We start from the raw sequence: 6,837 nt of genomic DNA, 5'->3' as shown, positions 1-6,837 counted from the left end.
GCCTAATTACACTTAAAATTAGCAATATACCTAGATCTGTATTTCATGATACATGGTCCCAGAACACCTGCAGTAGACTTCCGGGTGGGGAAGTGGGAGTGAGTCTGGCTATTAAAATGCTGATTTCGGCTGGGTGCGGTGGCTCATGCCTGTAATCTCAGCACTTTGGGAGGCCGAGGAGGGTGGATTGCCTGAGCTCAGGGGTTCAAGACCAGCCTGGGCAACATGGTGAAACCCTGTTTCTACTAAAATCACAAAAATTAGCCAGGCATGGTGGCACATGCCTGTAGTCTCAGCTACACAGGAGGCTGAGGCAGAGAACTGCTTGAACCCAGGAGGCGACGGTTGTAATGAGCCAAGATCGCGCCACTGCACTCCAGCCAGGCACAGTGCGAGACTCCGTCTCAAAAAAAAAAAAAAAAAAATTTCTGGGCATGGGGGTTTGAGGATATTGGTAACACAAGTGGTTGCTCACTACAGGTCCTCACAGGAAACAGCACTAAAGATCCAGGGTGTGGACTGACTCCTCTGTGCAAGTCACCGACAGTGCCCGTGTTTATACTGTGGGCCCACGAACCAAGCAGCCATGGCAGCAGGGACGGAGGTGTGCATGGACTCAACTACCGTCTTTCCCTCACCAGAGCTGACTCAGCTGCCTTCTCCGCTGAAGTCCTAAGTGGAGACCAAGGCTGAGCTATGGCATCTTAATTATGAGGGATCCCTTCCAAAAGGGAAGACAGAGCTTTGCGCAGTGGCAGTATCATAGCCAATGAGGTTTATCCGAGCTGTGATTATTGCTAATTGAAAACAAAATGGAAGACAGGTGACTTTTCCCCTCCCTTGAATAAACACTTCTTCCACAGATGGATTTCTTTTTCCTAATCACCATGCTTCTGCCAGCAACTTACCAACTCAATGAATGCCTTGTCCACTGCCACAATGCCAGACACCCACATTGCTTCTGATCACAAATCCATTCACAGCAAAAGAAATGGGTCCATATGCTGGTGCCCCCCCAGATGCTCTGATCTTACCGTGGTTCCCAGCGGTAGGTGATCTTCTGGATGGTAGAATGAATGGTCCATTGGAGACTGAGCTACAGCATCCGCTGGCAGACACCACCTGGTGACACTGGAGTTCTGTCCCATAAGATGTAGTAGATGCTCCAAACCAGTGACAGTACTGCCAGAGTTCACAGGTCTGGGCACCAGGGCTAGAAGTGAGTGCATCTCCGACTGCTACACCTATGACTGTTTCTCTTGATGTTTGTTTCCCATCTCCATCACTTTGAATCAAATGCCTTTTGGATTCACGCAGCAAGCAATTTCTGTTCTCTGCCGCTGATACCTGACTGGGATGCTTACTAAACCAGAAGCACTCAGAGAGGTTCTGGACATTTGCCTTTTTAACAAGTTTGACATTTACTGATAAAGTTTCTTTGCAGTAACTACAGGGTAAGTTACTTCAGGTGGACGGCTGTGAAGGACACTTCATCCCGACCGTGGGGAAGCTCGGTGACCCACTCCTGCCCTACAACAGACAGCACCTTGCTAGTGACCCATTATCTGATTACAGAATGTGGGCATGAACTTGGAACTGGGTGAACTGGGAATTGGATGGCAGCCAGGCCCTGGAGCGGGAATGCCTACATTCAAATCCTGTCTCCACCACTCACTAGCTATGTCACTTTCCATAAGTCACTTTACCTCACTGTGCCTATGTTTCCTAATTTGTAACATAAGGAGAATAATGGTATCTACCTTATATTGTTGTTTTGAGGATTAAGTGAGTTCATACACATGAAGAGCTTAGATGAGCTATCTGGGGCCAGGCACGATGACTCACACCTGTAATCCCAGCACTTTGGGAGGCCAAAGCAGGCAGATCACCTGAGGTCAGGAATTCGAGAGCAGCCTGGCCAACATGGTGAACCCGTCTCTACTAAAAATATAAAATTAGCCAGGCATGGTGGCAGGTGTCTATAGTCCCAGCTACTCAGGAGGCTGAGGCAGGAAAATCACTTGAACCCAAGAGGCAGAGGTTGCAGTGAGCTGAGATCGTGCCACTGCACTCCAGCCTGGATGACAAGAGCAAAACTCTGTTCCAAAAAAGAAAAAAAAAAAGCAACAAAACACTTCACCTTTCGGTGTATGAAATATTCTCTTCCCCGCCAACACACACACAATCTCATTTGAGCCTCAAAATAATTCTTAGGTGAGGCAACGAAGGCCCAGAGAGGTTAAGTGACTTTCCCAAGGTCACACAGTATGTCACTAGCAAATGCAAAACTGTAACGGGGGCCAAGGACTTGAACTTATTTTTCCTGTATTCCAGGGGCAGGGACAAGATCTCCTCAGCATCTGGCCCCAAGGAGGTCAAACATAGCTCTGCATCCTGTGGGCCTTGAGTGGAAACTGATTCAACCGTCACTTACGGCTGCAGAAACAGCGTGTGCCAGAACAGTGTGACTGTATTAACATCTTGCCCCACAATTTCCTTCCAATGTTCTTCCCAGAAATTGCTCTAAAACTCCAGGTCCCCATGGAAACCTCAGGAGAGATTGCCTATTGACTCTAAGTGAAGTTCTGCTACGACTGCTCCCTTGATAATAAATGGATACTTTTTTTTTTTTTTTTTTTTTTGAGAGGGAATTTCGCTCTGGTTGCCCAGGCTGGAGTGCAATGGTGCGATCTCGGCTCACCACAACCTCCACCTCCCGGGTTCAAGCAATTCTCCTGCCTCAGCCTCCCGAGTAGCTGGGATCACAGGCATGTGCCACTATGCCTGGCTAATTTTTTTGTATTTTTAGTAAAGACGGGGTTTCTCCATGTTGGTCAGGCTAGTCTCAAACGCCTGACCTCAGGTGATCCACCCGCCTCGGCCTCCCAAAGTATTGGGATTACAGGCATGAGCCACTGTGCCCAGCCTTTTAAAATTTTATTTATTTATTTATTTTTTTATGTGTGGAGACCGAGTCTTGCTGTCACCCAGACTGGAGTGCCATGGCTCAATCTTAGCTCACTGCAACCTCCGCCTCCCGGGTTCAAGAGATCCTCCTGCCTCAGCCTCCCAAGTAGCTGGGATTACAGGCATCTGCCATCATGCCCAGCTAATTTTCATATTTTTAGTAGAGACAGGGTTTCATCATGTTGGCCAGGCTGGTCTTGAACTCCTGACCTCAAGTGATCTACCCGCATTGGCCTCCCAAAGTGCTGGGATTACAGGTGTGAGCCACTGCGCCTGACCAATAAATGGATGTTATAAAAGCCTGGCCCGAACAGATACCTGCTGTAAAGCTCAGGGCCAAAGCCACATTCTCCCTGGACCGCCAGGGTAAAAGACATAGTTCATTCTCTGGTGCTAGGCCGTGTGGTCAGCTTGGAGCAAAGAGGAAAAGTGTACTGTGAGCTCCTGCTCTCGATATCAGACACTAGACATGGTGCTTTCCATACCTGCGTTTGTGACAAGAGGCTGGAATGAGGTGCCTGCCAAGAATGTGAGAGAACTAATTAAATAAATCGATGGTGTTCTTAGCTCTCTGCAGAAGTCATTCATAACGTGCTTTTCACACCAAAAGGTGGAAGAGTAGGGCTTGGATTTAAGGCTGAAGGAACTACAGACAAAACCTGTTTGAAAAAGGACAAGATCATCTAAAAAAAGAATAGAATCTAGTCAAAGGGAATAATTCAAAGAATAAGACTTTAGCAGCAGTTTTCGAGCATTATCCTGAGATCCAGTGGAGTGGCGGACTTGATGTTCCAGACCCCTTTGGTGACAGGAGTTGTTCCTTTATTGAATACTTGAGGAATATTTGTTGACTGCTTACTATAAGGTGTCAGATACTGTACTAGACACTATATTACAGTGGAGAATAAGGCAGGGAGGACTCACAGTCCAATGGAGATAAAAAACAGACTTTTAGACCACGTGTGGTGGCTCATGCCTGTAATCCCAGCACTTTGGGAGGCTGAGGTGGGCGGACCAATTGAAGTCAAGAGTTCGAGACCAGACTGGCCAACATGATGAAACTCTGTCTCTAATAAAAATACAAAAATTAGCCAGGTGTGGTAGCACATGCCTATAATCCCAGCTACTTGGGAGGCTGAGGCAGGAGAATCCCTTGAACCCAGAAGCAGAGGCTGCAGTTAGTCAAGATCACGCCACTGCGCTCCAGCCTGGGTGACAGAGCGAGACTCCATCTTAATTTAAAAAAAAAAGGATAACAGACTTTTAAATAAATAAGTGTGCAAGATCATTTCAGTTAGTGATAATTGCTATGAAGAAAAAAGGGTACTGTCATGTTGACTGGAGCAGTCAGCTTTAGATACGTCATCAGGGAAGAATTATCAGACTCAGAGCTCAGACCTCAATATCAGGGAGTGTCAGCCAACAGAAGATAAGGGGGAAAAAAAGGGTCAGATCAGGGTAAACAGAATGTGAGGTCCCTGAGGAAGGAATGAGCTTGTCCTGCTCACCAAGAGAAATCTAATGGGGAAAGCAGGACAGGGAATGGGCCAGCAGTAGCAAGAGCTGCAATCCAGACCACACAGGGCCCGAGAGCCAGGGTAGAACAGTGGATTTAGCTTAAAGACATGCTGAGGCCATTGCAAAGTGTTGGTGGTTTGTTGTTGTTTGAAAACAGGGGAATGAGATGGTCTGGTTTTTAACAGATCACTCTGTATGAAGGAGAAATGAAGCAGAAAGAAAAAAAAAGATCACTTTGGCTGCTTTGTGGAGAAAACACTGCAAAGTGGGAAGAGGTCAAGGAAAAAAGCAAAGAGTCATTGGAGTGGTGCCTGAGGCTTCCCCATGACCTGGATGAAATATCCCTGAAAGTTATCCAGCTTTCTTTCCTCTCTGTCAATGCTGAAGAAGGGCTGCATGAACCAAGGGATGGATCGAGTCAAAGGGAGTGTCCTACAGAGTGAGAACTGAGGAGTGTTTGCCCTGCTTGAGAGACAGTGGCCCTGGAGGACAGACAGGTTTTGATGTCATGAGAGGTCTCCTTGGAGGGGCAGAAATGGATAATTTATTCTTCATAATGGAAAAACCAGCTGAGAGCCAGGCAAATAGCAGTCTCCCCTGCTGACCCACATCCCCCTGCAGTACCGCCCCCCTTCTCTGCCCCCTTCCCAAACCACTCTACTTCCTTCCTCCCATTCCCTCCTGAACCTACTGAAATTAGGCTGTCATCCCCATCACTCCACTGAAATTGCCCAAAGACCTCCACACTGCCAAAACCAATGGTCATCCCAGTCCTCAACTTACTCAACTGATCAGCAACATCTGACAGAGCTGATCCCTCTCCCCTTCTAATACCACTTTCTCCTTTGGGCATCCTTGTTTTCTCCTCCTTCCTCCATGACCATTCCATCTGCCTTCCCGTCTCCTGAGCCCTAAATAAAAGCTCCCTAGGCTAGGTCCCTGGACCTTTCCTCTATCCACACACATTCTCTCAATGATACTATAGAGGCCTGTACCTTTAAATATCATCTATTAACAGATGTCTCCCAATTTGATATTCCCATCCTACACCACTCCACTGACTCTGGGACCCCTTTATCCAGCTCATATATATATATATATATATATATATATATATATATATAGAGAGAGAGAGAGAGAGAGAGAGAGAGAGAGACAGAGAGAGAGAGAGAGAGAAAGAAAGCGAGCCGGAGTCTCACTCTGTCGCCCAGGCTGGAGTGCAGTGGTGTGATCTCAGGCTCACTACAACCTCCGCCTACCACACCCGGCTACCAACTCCTATTTGACAGCTCCTCTTAGACACCCAACTGGCACCTCAAATTTAACATGCCCCCAATAAAACTCCTGATCTTCCTCCCCAAAATTACTCCACCCACAATCTTCCGCAACTCAGTAAATAGCAACCAATCTTCCACACATTGTAGAAGTTCATTGTCTGTCTTCTGCACAAGAATGTAACATCCATGAGTGCAGGATTCACTGCTGAATCACCAGGGCAGTGATACAGCAACAGTAGAGGTCTTGAACTCCTGGCCTCAAGTGATCTGCCCGCTTCAGCCTTCCAAAGTGCTGGGATTACAGGCATGAGCCACCACACCCAGCCCTCCAGCTCTTTTAAATAAGCATCCTCCATGAAGAATTTCTGCAAATCATCAAGGTGTTAATTGCTATATGCTGAATGTACACAAGCCCCTACCAGTCTGAGAGTCCTGTGTAAGTCATTTTCTCTTTCAAATCCTGATGAAAAGGGGATTCAGAGAATCCAAACCACAGCCTGCAGCCTTCCTCATGCTTCTGCTTCACTGCTGAGCCAGCCACTGGGCATGGCGTGTACTGCTGTCAACCACCAAAATACCAGACTCAGTCAGAACACTGCTGTCCACTGCTCTACGGAAAATCAGCAGCTATTTCCAAGGTTCCCACAGAGCCATATGGGGCCCCTAGTGACACAGTTCTTTCTTTCCTTCCCAGGAGACAGGGCTTTCAAGAGAGTAAGAGAGTAGGGGTAAGGGTGCACCATGGTACATCTCTCATGGCACCTGCCATCAAGGAACGCTCTAATGTATAATCATCTAGTCTGGTCCTCTCAGCCAAATGTCATCTTCACTTACATTGATTTTCTCTCAGGGACCTGTTCATGTTTTTCTCTCCTCTAGCAAAGACATCTTTGAGGACCTCTAGCCCACGGGACAAGCCTATACACGCCTGAACCCTAAATGAGAACACAGACCATTTGGCTTCTTTCCCACAAGGCTCCTGAACCTCATGCAAAACAATAGGACTGGATAGACATTTGTGTTCAGGGTTTGTGAACATTCCAGGAGGGGCAATAATTCCACAAAAACTGTGAGA

General features: G+C 47.2%; 1 pseudogene; it reads left to right on the top strand.

The window, feature by feature from the left end:
• Window positions 1-740: 740 nt before the first annotated feature.
• LOC115830765 lies at window positions 741-873 on the top strand (annotated as a pseudogene).
• Window positions 874-6,837: the final 5,964 nt, after the last annotated feature.

This window comes from Nomascus leucogenys, chromosome 16 (genome assembly GCF_006542625.1).
Source record: "Nomascus leucogenys isolate Asia chromosome 16, Asia_NLE_v1, whole genome shotgun sequence".
NCBI lineage: Eukaryota > Metazoa > Chordata > Mammalia > Primates > Hylobatidae > Nomascus > Nomascus leucogenys.
The sequence above is the reverse complement of the archived record's forward strand: the minus strand, read 5'-3'. Positions and strand labels throughout refer to the sequence as shown.